Raw genomic sequence first — 21,729 nt, 5'->3', positions numbered from 1 at the left:
ATCTGACTTCAGATTGCTGGCCCAACTTATAAAGGCTCACAGGAGATTTTTGAATGTTCAACTCTGTTATTAATCGAATATTGTTTCTGTATCTATTCCAGAGTTGCTTGGTTACAACAGTAAGTTAGATTTGGAAGCGCCAAACGCACCTGTCCCCAGGAGCTTGAAAGAAAGGCTGGCCCCAGTCTGCTGTTCATCTGAAAGTCAGTCAGGGATATTCTGAACACACTGCACCGCTGATTCCTCAGAAGTAGATGCCCCTCTAGGTGCTTGATCTGATCAACAGTCCAGTCCAATGATCATGTCTTCCTGACAAGCTCAAAGAAAGAGTGTGGAGCAGGCACATATGCTTTACCCTCGGCTATCAAGACCCTCTAAATATTTTAGTGAAAATGTAATCCATATTCTTCAGATGATTCACTCTTGATTCATTGAAAAGAAAGAAGTTAACATCTCAGCATGGTACTCTTGGTTTGATCTCAGCTAACATTCTTGGTGGGCTCTGCTGGGCACAAGCTCCTTTGCCAGGGATATTTGTATTATCTGAGTGCCATGGAAGTTAAGAATGGGGACCATTATCTCAGCTAAGGTTAAATGCACAGGATAAATTCAACATGATCAGTCAACAGGCAGCACTAATTGGACTCGGTGAATTATTTATCGAAAAAGGGGAGGACATGAAGGAAGGAAGGGGGTGTGTCTGGGGTGCCTGGAGGGATGGGATCAGGGAGTTGGGGTGCATATGATCAAAACACGTTGGTTACATGTATGAGATAGTCAAAGAATAGGTAAAATATATTCTATTAAAGCAAGAACATGGACTGCAATAGCAGATCCAGATCGGCATAGATCAAACCCATGCCTCACAACTTGGAGTATATATGACCTTGGAGTTATTTTCCATAACTGTAAGGTAACAGCAACCTTTACAGGTGAATTAACTACTTCTCTCGCTGCTCTAACAGAACATCTGACAAGAGCAACTGAAGGGAGCAAGGCTCACAGTCTGAAGGTGCAGACCCTCGTGGTGGGGAAGCCATGGCAGCAGGAGCATATGGCAGCTGGTCTCATCATGTCCCCAGTCAGGAAGCAGAGGGAGATAAATGCTGATAGTCAGGTTATTTTCTTCTTTTTACTCAGTCCAGGACATCAGCCCACATTTAAGTTTACTCTTCCCATCTCAAGCAATCCATCTAGAAACTTCCTCACATGCGTGGCTAGAAATTTGTCTTCCATATGATTCTAGATTCCCCCAGAGCTAACAGTCAGCATCAACCTCCACAGCAGGTTATCAGTTGGTCAATGTAGAATGTTCCTTTTATAGCAGCCTTAGGGCAGGCAATGTTCTAAGCACAAGCCATTGTGGTTGTGAGGATTGGCTGAACAGGACAGAAAAATATCATCAGAATGACTAGTGTAAGATATTTCTTTCCTTGCCACACACACTCAGCTGGCCCAGGGCTGATGTGATGCCCCACACTCATCAACAATTGAATGTTTTGTGGTTTTGCTTCAGTACCAATCTTAACACATAGCTCTCACTTCAAAATCTAAGATGACAGACCCAGCTCCAGCCAACTTGCCCAATTCCAGTCCACAAGGAAGAAAAGGGAAAAATCACAGACCCTCCTTTAAGAGCATGCAGCACTTGCTATTCATGATAAACAGGTTATGCAATCAGCCTAAGTATCCTGCAACAGATAAATGAGCAAAAGAAGTGGAGTGATGTGTGTCAATAATGCATTAAAGATGACTTCAGAGAAGCTATCAATGTCACATTAGGAATGAAAATGAAGCACCTTCTTCCTGGAGAGTCCAAATATGAGCTCACTACTTCTCTCCCTATATCTCTCATCTGCATGTAGTTTGTGGTGAGTGGCCTGTCTGTGACCCATCTATTGGGTGAGCCTAAATCTGTGACCTGTTAGCTCTGCCTGTCTATAATAAAGGGTTTTTCTCTCTATTTATTGAGCAGCACAGAAAACAGGTTGTAGGAATGGAATCAGGGATTGTTCATGGAAGTCTTTAATAGAGTTTTACAAGGTAGGAAGTGACTTTACTGACCTCAAATGACCCAGAATAGCAGACACCACTGCAAACAGACATTATCAAGCTATAGCCACATATTTTTGCAATATTTATGATGGTGATTTGTTGTGTGAGGTTGCTTTCAACATTAGCTTCTTTGGCAAATGATTAGCACAACACACACTTCTTCAAATTCATTATTCTGAGTCATGGCATGGAATATTACAAAACTTAAGGGAAGAGCTATGCATTAACTTAGGCTTTAAAAGCTGGTCACTTAGGGGAATCCAAGGCATAGTAAAGTCGCATAAATTGTCTTCTTAAAGGCTGATTAAGCTTAAGCAGGCTGAGCACACAGTAAGACAGCAGGTTGAGTGCATAGTCTTAAGCAATCTCAAGGCATTTTTATTAATTTGGTAGCAAGGTCAGGAAAAGTTCATTCTCTTTAAGACCAGGAGATATTTTCACAAAATGTATCACTGCAATTGTTCTGCTATAAAGAGCAAATTGTGTCATTTGAAGAAAAATGGATGGATCTAGAAATCAGTGTGTTATGGAAAATCAGTCAAAGTCAGAAAAAAAACACTGCATCATTTCATTATAAATATAATCTAGACAAAGAACAAGAGGAGGAGGAGGAGCTGGGGTGAGAGGAGGAGAGGAGGAGGAATCATCGATGTCATCAGTCTCCTCCTCTTCTTCTTCCTCCTCCTTTTCCTCATTATCATCATCGTCATTTGGAGAACAATGACCTGTCTCCATCACAAGTTTAAAGTTGAAGATTAGAAATTCGATAGAACGCAGAGCTGCAATGGACACCACATTGGTATCTTTGGACTTGGTGTGTGTGTGTTGTGAGTGCCGTCTCGGCAGCTCAGGACTCAACAGTCTCCACATAGTTTGCTTTGAGATCCCATAAATACATGATGTGAAAAACACTAAATAAATGTTTATTCTAGCTGTTGTACCCATGTGACCACAAATCTCTCCTTTCCACTCTCCCAGAATTATATCCATGGAAGGCTTTGTGTGCTTGTGGGTTTAGAAAGAAAAGGGAGACCTTGTGACTTTGCATGCTGCTTCAGCTGAAGGGGCAGGCCCGTCAAACACCCTCATGAAGCCACATGCTTGCCCTTGCTCTCTACTGCCACTGAGAAAGTGATGATACTCAGAAAAATCCTGGGACTGCTCTTCCAGAGTCTGACCGCAGACACCCGGGTGAGAAAGACACCTTCCGATCCCAGCTGAGCCTTACAAATAGAAGCTGTTGACAGTGCAAACACAGATAATAGGAAACATATTTTTGGCTGGTGAGTTACTTCTGGGTCAGCCTACAGGACTACAGCAGATATTTGTTGGAAACTTCCCAAGCTTCCCACTCTACTCTCTCCTTTCAAACAGGATTATACTCCCCAGCCTTGCAATTCTATTTAGGACTGGCGTAAGACAATGTCTTCCACCCCATGCCCCAATAATTATTTCAGAAGTATATATGTGGCTGGATGAGGTGTGAAGATGTGAGGGGCCTAGACCAATGTACTTCGGTTGATGCTGGCTATACTCCTGAGATCGCAGGAGATAACCCAGTTACAACTGGGACTTCTGTTAAGTACTACAAAGGGTCCATAACTTACAATGGTCCAAATTATTAATCTTCCATTTTATAATGTGAAAGTAATGCATGCCTCCGTAGTAACCATATATCAGATTTTGAATTCTGATCTTTTCCCAGGCTAGAGACAGGCAGTAGGATACTTTTTCATGATGATGAGCATTGGCTGTGAACACAGTTCCCAAGCAGCCTCACCAGCATGAAAGCAAACCACTGATCTCTGTAGTAGGGTGTGCTGTTCAGATATTCAATGCTGCATTAGTTACTTGTTTCATTGCTATGACAACTCACCTGACAGACACAGCTTAAGGGAGGAAGGGTTTCTTTTGACTCACAGCAATGCACAGTGGTGGGATGTGCAGCAGATGGTCACATTACATCAGCGCTCAGGAAGCTGAGAAAGATGATTTTGTTCTTTTTGCTTTCTGATTTTTTTTAATTAAATCCACAACTCCAGACCACACAATGGTGCAGCTCACTTACTCCTCCCTAGTTAAGCCTTTCTAGAAATGGCCTCCGAGACATGCTCGGGGTGTGTCTCCTAGGAGATTCCTAGCATGTTGACAATCAAGATGAACCTAGTCTGATGCATTTTCCCTTAATTTTTATTTTACGTGTATGAGTGAGGGTTTTTGCATGTATGTCTATGAGCCATGTAGGTTCAGTGCTCATGGAGGCCACAAGAGAGCATCAGATCCCCTCCCCTAGGACTGGAGTTGCAGAGTTGTGAGCTGTTGTGCAGGTGCTTGGAACTGAACCTGGGTCCTCTGGAAGAGCAATCAGTACTCTTAACCACTGAGCCATCTCTTCAGCCCCTCATGTGCACCTTTGACTTGGGATATTTTTATTCTATGATGTGCTTATCTAAGTGAGATGCCATCATTAGTCAAAAAACATCAGATTCTAATTCATACTATATCATTGAAGGTAGACTTGACATTTAACACCATGCAATATTTAATTAGGAAGCCATGTACCACCACATTCTGTTCTCAAATCCTACTTGAGATGTAGGCATAGTTGGAGAGAACGCAGGATGTGACTTATTCACAAGGAACTTGAGCTAGCACTGATCCTGCATCAGCATCATGCATCAAGCCTTTTGTTGTTAAAGAAACTGCCCAGTATCACTCCTGTTGCCTAGATATAAAAAATTAATAAAGATATAGAAAACAAAAACTATATTTACCAAAAGACCGCTAGAGGATATAAATGCTTCGTTGAAAGTCCTGCATAGTGAATCCAGGAAGGTCAATGGGTGGAGCTTTGATGTCACTTGTAGATCATAGAATTCACATGTAGATCATGATAACACAGGCATGTCAGGGATCCCAGAGAGGCCTGGGTGAAACCTTCATACTGTTTTTAAAGTTTTTTAATGGTATATTTCAAGTTTGGACAAATTCATAGAGTTATGTGCCACTGTAACGTTCAAGACTCATCACACTCTCATCACCTGCTAAGTTCTCTCCCACACCACTGTAAACCGTCCCTCTTCCATCTCTAATCTGCACCATGAAAAGATCAACAGATCACACACACACTTTCCATTCCTACGGCCTAAACTTTTCCGGAACATCACATAAACTGAATCGTATATCCCACAGCTTTTTCAGTCTGACATCTTCAACATTGCATTAGGGTGTCTATAAGTATTTATTGTTTTCATTGCTGTCCATCAACATGAGATGAAAGCCTATCGTTATTCTTGCTAAGACCAACTGTGATGGGATGGCAGGCTCCTGGTAGAGATTGGGTTCTGATATATGCTTAAGGTAAGTAAAAAGTTGGAGCCACTGGCAGAAAGAGGAATGTGAGAGACTACTGTGTGAAGAACCATGTCGTGACATGGGCCCTGTGCTAGAAACCCAACCCTCAGTGTGACTGTGATTTGGAGATGAAATGTCCCTCATGGCTCATATATTTGAACACTTGATCTCCAGTTGGGGGTGTGCTGTTTTGGAAGATTATGGAACCTTTAGGAGGTAGGCTTTGAGAGTCTGTAGACTGGTACCATTCTCTCTCTCTCTCTCTCTCTCTCTCTCTCTCTCTCTCTCTCTCTCTCTCTCTCTCTCTCCCTCCCCTCTCTCCTCTCTCTCTCCCTCCCCTCTCTCCTCTCTCTCTCTCCCTCCCCTCTCTCCTCTCTCTCCTCCCCTCTCTCCTCTCTCTCCCTCCTCTCTCTCTCTCTCTCTCTCTCTCTCTCTCTCTCTCTCACTCTCTCTCTCTGTATATCTGTCTCTCTCTGTGTCTGTGTCTCTAAATGTCTCTTTCTGTCTCTATCTCTCTTTGTCTCTCTCCTTCTCTGTCTCTGTGTCTCTCTGTGTGCCTCTATCTCTTTCTGTCTGTCTCTTTCTCCCTCTCTGCTTCTTGTATGCAGATAAAATGTAATCAGTCGTCTGCTTCCTAATTACCAGGCTGTCCCCATGCTCCCGCTGCCATGCTTTTTCTGCCATGGCGGACCATTATCTCCTCTGAACTATAAACTAAAATGAAACCTTTTTTTCCTAATTTGCTTTTCATCAGAGGTTTTGTCTTGTAGGGTTTTTTTTTCCTCCAGAGCAGCAGGAAAGTAGCTAAACTAGAGACAAATAAAATTACATGAGATCATAAAAGTGTGGCCCTTCCTGCCCCTCACCTGCCATGCGGTGGCATGGGTGAGGGAGAGATGCCCTACCCCCTCCCAACCCTCGCTGCCTGGGGCAGATGAGAGAGCTGGCCCTGAGGTCATGAGAGCAGGAGAACTGGTCTTGCCCTGCACCAGCTGCAGCACATGAGAGGGCAGGCCTTGCACCTTGCCTGGGCAGCACAGTAGAGCTGATCCTGTTGGCAGAGGTGCTGATGAGCTGGTTCCAAGGATGTGAGGATGGGAAAGCTGGCCCCACTACTCATCTGTCACGTAGCAGCATGAGTGAATGAGAGCTGTCCCCCTCACCTCTTGCCCCTCACCACCTGGGGCAGGCAGGAGAGCTGATCCTGCCCCTCACTGGCTGCAGGACTCAGGAAAGCAGGCCCTGCACCTCACCTAGGCAGCAGAGTAGAGCTGACCATGTTGGCAGGGGTGCATGTGAACCACATAGAGGTGTGGGCAAGCGAAAGGTGCCCTCCCCCCCATGCCTTACCACCTGTGGCAAGAGGAAGAGCTAGCCTTGGGGTCATGAGAGCAGGAGATCTGGTCCTGCTCCTCACCAGCTGCAGTACTCTGGAGAGTGGGCCCTGTACTTCACCTGGGCAACACAGTAGAGCTGGCCCTGGTGGTAGGGTGCAGGTGAGCCAGCCTTGAGGGCATAAAAGCAGGAGCACTAGCCCCACACCTTGTTGCCTGCTGCATTGGTTGAGTTAGGCACGGGAATGCTGGAGAGCTCACCCTGATGGTGCGGATGAGAAAAAGCTGTCAGGTTGACCATCCCAGCTACCACCTAGGTCCAGAACCAGGGCTAAGAGTTGGCCCACCCCAACATCCATCCCATCTGTGAACTGATGGAGCATGTGAAGGGGGCAGGCCTACAGATCCAAAGCTTTAATCTCTCCATGACATAGGGCAACAACAGGGTATCAGAGAGGAGTTCCAGTGAGGGCCCAGTATTGACAGTATGGCAGGAGCTGGAGGCGTTGAACCAGACCAATGACTCATTGCAATAAACATTTACCAGTGTGGACTAAAGGGTATACTGTATGACTCACTGTGTCACACTACAGCTTCCATAACAAGATATTTTTTCTTTTAAATTTTATTTTATTTGGTGGGGGAGGTTGCAAGGGCAGAGGGTGGATACAAAAATATGGGGAGATAAGTGGGGTTGGGATGCATGATGTGCATCCACAAAGAATCAATAAAATTTTTTTTAAAAATTAGTTAGTCCTAATCTGATAGAGCCAATGTTCTAATAGGAGATGAAGAGAAATTGGAGCTAGGCATCATTCTGTGGCTCCTCGCATGCCTAACCACTTAAGAATATAGCAATGTGGTTATCTGCAAAGTAAGAAGGAAGTCCAACACATATGGACCACATTGGCCCTTAATAAAGTCCACTCCGCCTCCTGCGGTGTGCCTAAGTGAGTCCCTGTTGTCTAACCCATTCTGTGGTATAGCAAGAGACAAATGCAGTGGAACTCAGAAGAGAATGTGGCTGCGTTCCTGCTGAGCTACTCTTGGCCTGGCTCCAGAGAGTAGCACCTAGCCCTAATCCATCCTTTGCTTAACTGACACCTGTTGTTTCTCTTATTGCCCTATGTGAATCTTGTCTGAGAGTCTCCCAAGGATCAAAGGCCTGTGCAAAACTTGTTTCAGAAAACCGGGGTACCTGAGAAATCAAGGAATTTGCACTTGGCATTTTATCTTTGGGAGCTCCTTTCAGGTTGCTTTGAAGGTATGGAAATCAACTGGCTAAACTGTAAATAGAGAGAAAATAAAAATGCCCTGGGCGAAGGGAAAGGGTTTCAGTGCTTCAAGGTTGGACCCCCCTGCAGCCATGAAAAGCTAAATTCACTCTTAAGATGCCTCTGAGTCTTCTTTCCATGGATCCGAGTGAACACACACACCGGTACCACAACACACAGTAACAAGAGAAGAGATGCATTTGATCCTAAACATCTGTGTCCTTCTTCATGGGATGGTAAGGAAACTAACTTTATATCCCAGCTTACTACGAAGACTAAACCATTTAGGAGATATGAAAATAGCTTAAGCCAGTGCTAGGTGCCAGGAAACGCTACATCTTACACTTCACATTGGCCAAGCTCATAGCCATCCCTGCACACAGCAGGGTCTGGTGCTGGTTCATTTTTGTCAACTTAATACAAACACCTGGGGAAAGGGAACCTTAACTGAGGGATTCCCTCCTTCAGAGGAGAATTTTCTTGATTAATAGCCGATGTAAGAGGGTCCAGCCCACTATGGATGATACCACTCCCTAGACAGATGGTCTTGAGGTGTCTAAGAAAGCAGACTGAGCAAGCAAGCCAGTAAGAAGAGTTCCTCCATGGCGTTTGTTTCAGCTCCTGCCTGGATCTCCTGCCTTGGTTTCCTTTGTTGATGGACTGTAACTCAGAAGCCAAATGATGGATTGTAACCCAGGAGCCAAATAAACCCTTTACCTTTGGTCAGTGTTTTATCACAGAAACAGAGGCTCAAAGTACAATAGAAACTGACACAGAGATACTCAGAAAATGCTTGTTTTTAAAATGTAATCATCACTGAATGGTATCTGGAGAAGCTGAGGAATCTGCTGTGGTGATATTTTATTTGTGCTGAAATGTGATCTTTTATTTGTATGTTAAAAAATGAAGTTTTCCTGGAGATCAGAGGTCATAGCCATAAACAGAAGTCAGGTGGTATAACACACGCCTTTAATTGCAGTACCAACCACAGAGACCTGGAGGTCTATATAAACAGGCAGTGAGGAGGAAGTGATGTGGCTGGGCTTAGAGCCAATGAGAAGGCAGAACAGGAAGGCAATAAAGGCCCAGGTTAGAAAGGAAGAGGTTCTCTTGGGAAGCTACGGTGAGGTGGTAAGCTAAGGTTAGTTGGTGGTTATTGCTCTGATCTCTACAGATTGCACATCTGTATTTGGCTCTGTGTTTCTTTTTTTTTTTAATTTTTATTTTTATTTTGCAATACAATTCAGTTCTACATATCAGCCACGGATTCCCTTGTTCTCCCCTCTCCGGCCCCCCTCACCTTCCCCCCAGCCCACCCCCCATTCCCACCTCCTCCAGGGCAAAGCCTCCCCCGCGGACTGAGATCAACCTGGTAGACTCAGTTCAGGTAGGTCCAGTCCCCTCCTCCCAGGCCGAGCCAAGCAATCCTGCATAGGCCCCAGGTTTCAAACAGTCAACTCATGCAATGAGCACAGGACCCTGTGTTTCTTATTTAATAAGACTGTTTAGAATTTCTTCTACAATCTGCCTTGGTCTTTTTAAGCATTGAAAATGTAGTTCTTCATACAACAGCATGACTCTGACATCTGACAACAGCATGACTCTGACATCTGACACTCACTGTGCTGCCCACAACCTAGAAAAGAGGCTGGGGAAATCATCTTTGTTTCCAGAGACGCAATATCAGCTGTTCCCACAATAAGATGTTTACATGTTAAGACTGTTCACCACTAACCCAGGGAAAACACCCTGTCTGTGCGGAGCATATGGTGGTGTCTCTTCACTTAGGAATCCAAGGGGCATTGCTGGGGATGAGGCTCAATGGCAGAGCACTTGGCCAACATGCATGAGGTCCTAGGTTAAATACCCTGGGATGAGGGTGGAGGAGTAGAGTCTCCACAGCCAGATGCAGAAGATTCCCAGGGGAGTGAGAGTGGGGCTTTGTCATTGTTTAATTCACCTGAATTTACAATTGGGATATAATGGTGATTGCCTGTAATATCAAGTACTTAAGATGCTGGGGCAGATGATCATGAGTTTCAGGCCAGCCTGGACCATATAGCAAAACCTTGTCTCAAATAATACAATAAGAAACAGCAAGAAAACTCATTCTTTTCAAGACTGTGACAAGGAGACTAAAGATAAATGGAAAGAGTGACTACCTGTAAACACTTTTGAGCAAACCATTGGCCCATGGCCCAGAGTTGCTACTATTCCTCAGGGGAAGAGTTGAGAGCATTTAGAACTGTAACTCGCCGGGCGGTGGTGGCGCACGCCTTTAATCCCAGCACTCGGGAGGCAGAGCCAGGTGGATCTCTGTGAGTTCGAGGCCAGCCTGGGCTACCAAGTGAGTCCCAGGAAAGGCGCAAAGCTACACAGAGAAACCCTGTCTCGAAAAACCAAAAAAAAAAAAAAAAAAAAAAAAGAACTGTAACTCAGGAATTTCTAAGAGTGCAGAGTCCATAGCAGGTATTGGAATGAAAGTATCAAAAGAAAGATTGAACATATTTTCATACACATATATACATATGTGTATTTATACTCATACAAAAATATATGGAAATCAACACACGCATATATATATGTATATATGTATGAGTTAATGAAATTAATTCTACATGAGGGGATGATAGTTCTCCAAGAAGCCATAGACTATTAAATAAAAAGCCTAGGACTAGGTGTAAGACACTGCCCCTAGAGTTGTTAGGAGTGTTCCAGATACACACACAACAATACACGCCACTGCCATTGCTCTTTGTTGCTCACCAGAACTTAAATGGTAAAAACCTATTGCTGAAGACACCATATGCTTGTTACAAGACATGGAGAAACCAATCGTGTACTAACCAGGAAGTTTCCCCCTGTTCACCAACTTTCATAATATGGGAAGGTGTCATGAAGCCTGCTAGGAAGAAAAGGCATCACCAGTCTTATCCAGTTAAGAACCCTGCAAACTACAATAACTACTGGCCTACCAAGACATGCCCATGGTTGCAATCGTGGCATGAATGTTATGGTAGTAACTAACCACTCTTTGCTTGGATTTAAGGCCCGCTCCAAAGGAGGAAATGCATGCCTGGTACTGAAATCTGGTCAAGAACCAGTGACTAGGGAACTCACAGGCCCTAGGGGAGGCCTATAATAATAGGCTTATAATAATAATACTGCTACAAGTGTACATGGTATCAAACTGCCTTCTAAATATGTATCGCTATACCCATAAATTAGTGCAGCTCTCAGTCCTCATTAAAGAAGCTTCTTCGTACCAAAGAAAGATTCAAAAAGGATAAAGAACTCCAGAATCTGGAGTTCAGATATAACCCTGTTGATTTTTTTACCATCTGTAACATACAGCGTGTATCTGTGCCCTGCTCATGATCACTAAGCTATGTGTAGTATAGAGAAAAGTATTCTTGTGGCTGATGCTTTAAAATTTTGATCCAGCAATGCAACTGCCAGAGAATTGATTCCCCACAGAAATTTCAAGAATGGGAAAGTGAGGTGGCACATGCTTGTCATCCCAGCACTCTAAAGACAGGATGATCAATAGTTCAAGACCCAACTTGGGTTACACAGGGAGACCCTGTCTCCAAAAACTGCACTGAGAATGTATGCAAAGATTTCACTTCCAGGAGCTTCCATAGAACATTCATCATCACAAGGCAAACTGTGGAACTGTGCAATGTCCTGCTGCAGGGAATTACTTAACTATGGTCAGTCATTCCATGTGGATAATGTCCAGCCTTTAAACAGCCCTCTACGCTAGCTGCAATGTGCAACAATAATCCCTAATTCAGCACTTGGGAGATAGAGGCAAGAAGTTCACGTTCATTCTTGACTACATAGTAAGTCAGAGGCCAACATGGGCTACACGAGACTGTTTCAACACACACACACACACACACACACACACACACACACACACACACACACTGCAGGTGCACATTCATAAGCATAAATGACTTCTCAAATGTAAACTGTAGATATGACTCAGAGACAGTCAACATAGGTTTAATAAATTATAAATGTATTATATTACTGAACACCTCAAGTATACAAGGCAATGTGACTTAATACTGGGATGGAATAGATAATATAGCCAACAAGTTAAACATTGCCCTGTTCTTGTAAATCTTTGGAGCCTGACAAGAGTCACTAAGAATCAGTAAGCAAGATCAATGACACAACATAGAGTTACAGGCTCAACTCTGAACTGCATTCTGCCCCCTCCTTGACATGATAACAGCATCCCCATGGCTATATTAGGCCCGGCACATGTTTGCCATCTGCCTTATAAAGCTGATGCATGTACAAATATTTTATTTACTCTTTACATACATTCATTCAGGCCTTTTGAACCATTTTGCTCATGGGCTAATGTGGCAAGATAGTTCAATGGGTAAAGGCACTGGCCATGCTGGCCTGACAACCTAAATTCTAGCCCTAGAACCTTCCAACTTTTCAACCTAAAGGTGAAAAGAGAAAACCGACTCATAAATGTTGTTCATTGTCTTCCACATGCATTCTCCAGCAGGCACACCTACACACACTCACACGCACGCACGCACACACCCTAATACAATAGCAATACAATAAAATAAATGCTCACGGGCTTCCAAACCAAGAAAGCTGGGACTCTCATAAAATGCCTTCTAATAATATTCCAGAATTGAGGCCCAGAAGAGTGAAACTAATCAGGAGGATGAGTAGGTGGCTATTCCAAAATTCCTGAAATCTTGAAGATTGTTCGGAACATAAACACCCTTCCTGATTGAGTCCTGCTTTTTAAAATGAAACACTGTTCTTCCCACACTGGTACTCAATTTTCAGGAAACTCCCTCACACATGTCCCTAAGACACCCAAGATTATGTTCTTACAGCATCTTGCCTGCAGTGTGATGTTGGGCTTTTTTTTTTTTTTTTTTTTTTTTTTTTTTCCTAGTTGTTTGGGGACAGCGGGGCAGGGGAGGGGCAGGTTTCTCCTTGCTGCACTATGTGTTACCACCAGCAGAGGGTAGGATTACACAGCACACCCAAGCTCCTCTGTTCCAGGTCTAAACAAGGAAGTGGATGAGAGTTAGCAACTCGGAGCACAGAATAAATGTTGCCTGTACACTCCGAGATAACTGCGTGAGAAAAATTTGGAGATGACAGGCACTGGGATGACCTAAGGATGTCAACTTCCCATAGCTATAAAGCATTATGTAAGTGACCCTCCTAGAGTTAATTGGCCTTCTAAATGTCTACAATATTCATTATGGTTTACTCTTATCCCATTGTCCTGAAGCTATGAACTTGCTAAAATATAAATCAGACCCCATGTCTTCTGGGTTAAAATCTGAGGATGGTTAGAACGGAAGATTATTCACACCTTGGTGGCTCCAGTTACCTTCTTCAAATCAAAGGTTAGAGTTTCTTCTCCAGTGTGAGAATCAGAGGTTGGGTGGGTCGTAGGAGTAGAGATAACAATAGCACCTTTTTCAGTGATGTGGTGGGATATGCAAGGCACATATGTGAATGAATGCAGCCCTCCCACCACCTCAACAAAGCAAATACTTATTAATGCCCATTTTCTAGGCGAGGACACAAAGCCACAGAGTGATGAAGTAAATTGCCCAGGATAGGAAACCACAAATCTGAGATCCGAACTCCAGATGACAGGCTCCAGCCACTGTCAAACATCATTTTTCAGAGTCCTCTACAAGGGAAAAGATGCTGACCACAGACACCTATCCGTCCTTATTCAAACTAGGACCACTTTCTACATTCAGTCACTCATACTCTCTCAATAAAGGCCCACCAAGATCCTCATAATGTGCCAGGCACATCATTAAGCACTAGAATCCCTTTGTGTGGCAGTGGTGTTCCACTCTGTCATGTAGATTTGGCCACAAAGCTCAGAAGCCAGGATGGAAGCATGAGAAGGGGAATTCTGCAGTGTGCAGAGGTGAAGTTTTGATGGGCAGGCACTGTGCAAGCAGGATTCAGCTGCTGGTCAATCAGCAACAAGCTCTAGCTACAAACAAGAGTTCCAGAAGGTTCACACTGGTAATTTCAGCACTCCAGAGGCTGAAGCAGGAGGATGAACATGAATTTGAAATCACCCTGTCCTACATTGCAAGTTCCAAGCTAGTCTTAGACACAGTGGGATGCAAAAGTTCCTTCCTGTGCTGCAACTTACATTATTTTATAATTCTGCCTTCTTTCTGTTTTTCAGCACAGTCCTCATTCTGTGTCCCTAGTGGGATGAATACTTCCAATGGAGAGGCTGTATTACTGGGTTCCATCAGAGTTCTTCCACTCAAGTGGCATTCACCATCTCTTTGTTCCCTCATCTATACAATCAAGCACCATTTGGCTTAATAGGTAGAGATATTTTTATAGAGTAGCAACCATATGCTTTGTGTTGAGCTTTGTGCCAAAAAGACAGAGCACATCATCCCCTCAAAAGAGCTCACATGCTAGAGCTTTCTAACAAAATGCAACCCCTAAATCCAACAGACGCCATGTGATGCCATGGGTGTCACAGCAGCTTTCACCAACAGCCAATGATTTGGGATACTGAGTTTGGGCTAGACTCTATCTATAAATAATGTTTCTAGTAAAAAACAAAACAAAACAAAAAAAACTTCAGCATACTCCTCTGGTATACTTCCAGAGTATGCCCATTTTACTAATAGAAAACTGAGAGTTAAAATTATTCAGTTGGGAACTGGAGAGTTGGTTCAGGGGTTAAGAAGACTCACTGCTCCTGCAAAGGATCCAGATTGGGTTCCTAGCATCCATATTGCAGATTATACTGCCTGTAACTTTAGTTCTAAGGGATCTGATGCTCCCTTCTGGCCACCATTGGCACCTGCACACACATGGTGCACATAAACTCATGCAGGCACACATCTATACAAATAAATGAATGAATGAATTAAAAAGTAAATTTTAAAAGATTCAGTTACCAAAATCTTGAATATTGTAGGACCAGAAAAAGGCTTGTATTTTTCTGCAGAAGCTCAGACCAAAGAGCCCAGCTCTCCTAAGAGATGAAAGTTCAAGACAGAAATTGTGGGTTCTCCCTATCTGTATTCCTCCCATCTACCCACCCATCCACCCCTGTGTGTGTGGGGGGGGTGCAGGTATATATAAGCCAGAGGCTAAATGTCTCTCAGTTGCTCAGCAACTACCTTGTTTTGACTGGAATTCTCTTGCTGATCTTGGAGCTCACTGATTCAGCTAGACTGACTAGCCAGCAATTCACAATGATTCCCCCATCCCCACTCCCCCAGTTCCATGATTAAAGGAGTACGCTTCCACACCTTTCTTTTGTACATGGGTGCTGGGGATCAAACTCAGGTCCTCGTGCTTACATAGCAAGCACTTTACCCAGTGAGTCCTCTCCCCAACCCCCTGCCTGGATTCTTATGAACAATTTGTGCTGATCTGATAAATCTCTCTGTTAGGGCTAAGCTTTTCTACTGGTATTTTAGTATTTGTTCAAGAAAAGTTGGCTTAATCTTCAGAACTGGAATCCAAGCAAACTGTATTCCTTTCAGCACCCCCTAAGCTCCTTAATACGCTATGAAATGTTATTTTAATATATAACTCTCAAAAAAAAAAAACTCCAAAACTCTCATTTCTCTCAGATAGTTTATAACTATTAGATAAGTAACTTGATTTCTTCCCAGGGCTAGCCTTGGATACAGTATAATTGCAGAAGGGGGCTGTCGGCACTAATCACTCCGTCACATGCCCTGGAAGTTCTAAAGACTTATTGACAAAAAGTCCAGATACACTGCAAAGCATCCATAAGTCATGGCTCTCGTAATTTCAACTAGCAGGGTGGAAACTTTCCGCTTTAGTGACTTCATAAATCTCTGAGCCATAAACGTTTGTGCTCTTTTCTTCCCTAAGCCAAAGAATGAAACAGCTTTGCAAGTTAGTTTTATAAGAGTATAGTCCAAGATGACTTTTACAGATATTTAAAGATACAGATACAGGGTTGGAGATGGTTCAGTGCTTAAGAGCACTGGCTACTCTTTCAGACGACCGGGATTCCATTCCCAGCACCCACACAACAGCTCACAACTGTCTGTAACTCCAGTTCCAGAAGATCCGATTCTTTCTTCTGGCCTCTGTAGAGACTGCATGTATGTAGCACACAAACATACATGCAGGCAAAACACCTACACACATAAAACATTTTTTAACGACAGATAGATACTTTGTCTGCTTTAAACAAAAGTTTTGATAGGCTCCTGGTTGATTTCTTAATTTTTATAAAGGTGTAATTTGTGTGTCATAAAATTTATTTGCTTGTAGGATAAAATTAAGTGACTGCAGACAATTACCAGTCCTCATTCAGACCTGGACCAGTTTCTTCCTTCAGTCACTCACATCCTCTCCCAAGAAAGGCCACCAAGTGTGTCCTGTGTTCCTGGCACATCATCAAACACTGGAATCCATGAATTTAGGCTGATGGCATTCTGCCCTGTCACATGGTTTCTGTCTCTGAGCCCAGAATTCTGGAACCATCTCCCTAATCCAGTTTTAGAATATTTTGCACCAATCACAAAATCATCCCCCATGCAAGTATGATACACCTCTCTCCAACCCCTAGAATGAAGTATGTATCTTCTTCATTCTCACAATACCTTGTGTATGCCTCTCATTACTATAGAGCTCCCAGGCTCCTCTGTGGATTCCATGCTGCCCACTGTTGTCTTCTTAATATTCAGGTTAGACTTGACCCCACAGGGTGGCCTCAACAGTATTCCACAGACCAGGGAATGAATCAGTGGACAGAAACATATTCTGTCTGTCAAGTGTACCATTGGGGTCCTAATCGCACATGACTGAGACATGGTACAAGCACAGAGGAGAAGACACTTCAATCTCTACCTCAGCATTTCTCATTTTCTTCCGCTAACTAGGAGATGAACCAACTTCTGGCTGTCAGCTCTACCACAACGCTGCCTGCTCCATCTCTCGCCAGCTTTGTGCTCTGGGCCTTGTGACTTAACATCTCAAAGCACGTTTCTTCACCTAGCACTTTGCTGTGTGTATTAAGCTATCCACAAAGCTATTGGTCGTGATTTTATTATATCGCCTTTGCATTCATTTGCAATAGTCAGTGTTACTTACAAGCTTCACAGAATCTAGTCTCATTTCAGAGACAAGTTGATGCGCAGACTCTAGGGGGTGTTGTTTTGGGAACTGAGGAGGGTAGACTCACACTCTGTTGGGGGCACCATTCCCTAACTAGGATGGGGGCCCTACATAAAGGGAGGAAGGGAGCTGAGCCCAAGCATTCATTCATTGCTCTCTGTTCCTGACTAGATACAATGTAGCTTCCCTGCCAGGATGCCCTTAACCTGGAGCTGTGAGCTGGAGTAAACCACCTCTCCCTTAAGCTGTTTCTGTCAGAGTGTTCATCGTAGCAACAGAAAACCAAGACAGTATGTGTTAAGGTGTATGTGTGTATGAGGATACATATGGGGGGGGGTACATATGTACATGTGTACATACATATATGTGTGGAGACCAGAAGTCAACACAGGTGTTGTTCTTCAGGAGCTATCCACCTTGTGTTTTGTTTAGTTTTTTACAAGATATCACATTGAGACCTGTGGCTCACATTTAGGCTAGGCTGGCTGACCAAATGAGCCCCATGACCTACCTGTCATTGCTTGCCCAGTACTGGGATTACAAGCACATGCCACCATACATGGCTTGTAATGTGAGTTGTAGGGATCAAACTTAAGTCCTCATGCTTATGGCAAGCACTTTAACCAACCCAACTATCTCCCAACCCCCTACTACATCACCCTTCTAACATATTTAAAAAGTGTTAGATGTGTGCCTGTATATGCAAGTATCTAGCATTTACTGTGTACTAAAATTGTTACAAATATGGATATGGAAGCCGGGTGGTGGTGGTGCACACCTTTAATCCAGCACTCAGGAGGCAGAGGCAGGTGGATCTCTCTGACTTTGAGTCCAGTCTGGTCTACAAAGCTTAGCTCCAGTTCAGCCAGGGCTGTTACACAGAGAAACCCTGTCTCTAAAAAAAATGCTCACAAATATGGATGTGGAGGCTCGTGGATCTTGCTTGTAAATGCAACAGCACTCCTTGTTCTAGGGAGTAATGATGCATGTTCACAGCCCTGGAGACTTTTGGCTTATGTCTGTATCACCATACCAGGTCATCAAAGATGCCTCCAAATCAGACCTGAGAGACTGTAAACAAGCTGCTAAAAGCCAAAGATTTTGCTTACAATGACTATGTACACACATGTTCCTCCATCTTCTTCATATCCTATCAGATTCCTTTAATCTCAGAATTTTCATGTGGTGATGTTTCTGTAAAGGGGAGTGGGGTAGTGATGGTTTCAGTGCTACAGTCACCAGCTGACACTCCTGACTCTACAGAGTCAGCCTTGGGTGTCTCTGTCATTGAGAGGAAGCTGGTATCCCAAGTTTTTACTAAGACCACCTACTTCTTTGGCCTTCTTTAGGGGACAAACACACCCCTCTGGAAAGTTAAGGGGAGTGAGAAAACCCTTTGTAAAGTTTTTATGAACCCTCAAATAGAAAATGTCAGAAATGCATTCATTGTACAGTGTCCAACCAGAGAATGAAAGGGTTGTTACACTATAGCATCCCTGGTTCTGTATTGACTGGCACCACAGCACCCAGTGATGAGAAATGATCAAACTGCCTGAGAGGCATGTTCACAGGTGTGCAGAAACACACTCATTCATACACAATTACCATAGGGTTGAGCAAAGCATTTAGTTTTTCTGAGCCTTGGTTTCTTCCTTTGGGAGTAAAGAGAACACACTGCTGGGGAAGAATGGCTATTACATACAATAAAGATGGAACTGCCCTCCACGGATCTCTCTGAGTCCAAGTCTAGCTTGGTCTACAAAGTGAGTTCCAGGATAGCCAGGGCTGTTACACAGAGAAACCCTGTCTCTAAAAAAAAAAAAAAATGCTCACAAATATGGATGTGGAGGCTCATGGATCTTGCTTGTAAATGCAACAACACTCCTTGTTCTAGGAAGTAATGATGCATGTTCACAGCCCTGGAGACTTTTGACTTATGTCTATATCACCATATCAGGTCATCAAAGATGCCTCCAAACCAGACCTGAAAGATTGCAATGGCTAATTGCAGTCACTTAGGAAGTAACTGGTATATACTTCTACACCATACATGTGAATATACTCACACACACACACGTACAAAAAAAAAAAACTGCCAGAGGCTGAGCCAATTACTCACTACTATCTAATCAGCACGCATTCTGAAGATGGAAAAGCAAAGGCAGGTGTTTATTGGGCTCTTGCCTCCATTTAGTTTACAGTCCCTTAATTGTTCCCTTCTGCTCGCACATACTTACCACCACATTCCATTGTTTGGTTTGGTGAAACATCATGGGATGATCGTATCACCTACTTTTGAACAAAATGAGTAGGCTTGCTTAGATGAGCAGCTCTGTCCTGCCAGAGTCTGGACTATCACAGCACAAGAAAAACAGGAAATAGAGAAAATCCCAGGGTATCCATGCACATCTATAATCCTAGCACTTGTGAGGCAGAGGCTCCTAAGAGGGCTATGAATTTAAAACAGCCTGGGTGAGAACCTGTCTCAATAACACAAGGGCTAGGATACAGGTCAATTAAAGTGTGCCTGCCTAGTAGACAGGGGTTGTGGGAAGGGGAGGAAAAGAAGGAAGTGGGAAAGGAAGGGGAAGGGAGAGGGGGAACAGAAGGAAGGAAAGGAGGAAGAAGAAGGGGATCTGGCAGTGTCAGCTGCATCTCACTCAGCCTTAGATTTCTAAGACAAGTGTGAGGCTCTACTGTGTCATGTATAAGATATCTCAGTAATGCAGACCCTTAGAACTCTATGGCTCCACCCTGCTCTCTCCCTGCAAGGCCTTGACTATTATAGAGCACACCTCAAAAAGGAGAAATGGTTGCACCACACAGTTTGGAGTTGTTTTTCTTTTTCCATTTCATAGTTGTCCATTAGAAGGGGTAGCCTCATGTCATGGCCAATGACATCCTGCTGTAACATATGACGCTGTGTTTCCCCAAATACTTCTGGGGTGCATTATCCAATATTGCACTCTGAGATCCATAGCTCTGAGTACATTCAACAGATGTTAACCACCCTGTACTGGAACATCTTAAAAACAAGGAAAAATGAATTAAGATTATGGAATGAAAGGCAGAGTGCAGAGTGCAGTGCTGGGATATTCTGTATTTGATGCTCTGAGCACAATGATGCCATTGATTCTGGACTCATGTTCATTACTGCTTTATGATTTTTACATCAGTGATCCTGGGAATGTGCTTCTTATTCCAAGAGGTTCATTGGATGTTGCTATGGAGAAAGGAAAGTTCTGACATATTCACCCTCCTCCCCAGCCCTGTTTCTTAGCTTTTTCAGTAAACACTTATTATGTATTGCACTCTACAATCAGTGTAGCTAGAAGAGAGTTTGTTTAGCTGATTCCAGACTAAAGATGAGTTATCCCTCGCAAGTGGATGCTTTCATAAGTCTGTGGAGTGTAATTTTAATAAATGGAGTGAAATCGCTAAGCTTCCGTGAGAAAAATCAAACAAATAAGAAGGCAAGAAATGGGCCTAATTACTTCTGATACCTTAGCTGTATAAGAGCTTGCCAGCATCACACAAACAACATTTGCTCCACACTGAAACCCCTGATACTTTGGGAAGAAAGGTGCTTCTACCTCATGACCTAAGCAGGAAAATCAAATAATAACAGAACAGATTAGAAGGTGTATCTATCTAGGAGCAATGCCTTATCAGAATGTGACTTTGTTAGGTTGGAGATTGTCAACTCAAGAATGGGCATCTGGAGTCTGTGATATAGTGCCATAAGTACACAAAGGGTATTGTTTCTGTGTGTGCAGGCACATCTTCCTAGAAAGAGTCCATAACTGGGGTGGTTAATCACTGCTGTCAACTTGACTGACTTAAGTAAGAATCACCATAGAACACAGTTCCAGGAGTGCCTGTGAGGACCTTTCCAGGCTAGTTTATCTGAGATGGGAAGATCTACCCTAAATATATGAGGTCATGTCATGGGTTGAGGTCCCAAACTGTGTAGAAGAGGAGAAAGAGAACTGCACACCAACACTCATCTCTCCCTTCTTCCTGACTGAAGACACAATGTGACCAGCTGCTTCATGCTCCTGTTGCCACGCCTTCTTCACCATGAAAGACTGTTCCTTTCAGCTATAAACCAAAATAAACCTTTCCTTCCTTCCCAGAGCTGCTTTGGTGAGGTACTTAGTTACAGCAGTGAGAGAAGGGACTAACATAGGAAGTTTAAACAGGAACTAATAAATCGGACAGAACAAGATAAAAGACTAGTGATCAACAGCTATATAGTGGAAAAACAGTCCATGGTGCTTCAAGGAAGCATGCTAACTATCCCCCATGATATGTCTAGGAAGGGTTGTTACAGGAGGCAACCCACCACTCCTAGTCTGTACTCCCTGCAACTCTGAATTTTAATAGATACACTTAAAATTGTTGTCATTTGAAGGAACAAATTCTAAGTTCAAATAGTTAAAGGATGATGTACACCCGGTGTTCTAAGTCCCAATGAAAGCTGCATCCCGTGGACAACTCAGTTTAAAAAGCTGGTTCTAGTCAGAGAAGCACTAGTGTGCTGCCTGACTTGT

Source organism: Peromyscus californicus, unplaced genomic scaffold (genome assembly GCF_007827085.1).
Source record: "Peromyscus californicus insignis strain IS unplaced genomic scaffold, ASM782708v3 Scaffold_8__1_contigs__length_139910024, whole genome shotgun sequence".
NCBI classification, from domain to species: domain Eukaryota; kingdom Metazoa; phylum Chordata; class Mammalia; order Rodentia; family Cricetidae; genus Peromyscus; species Peromyscus californicus.
Note: the sequence above shows the minus strand (reverse complement) of the source record.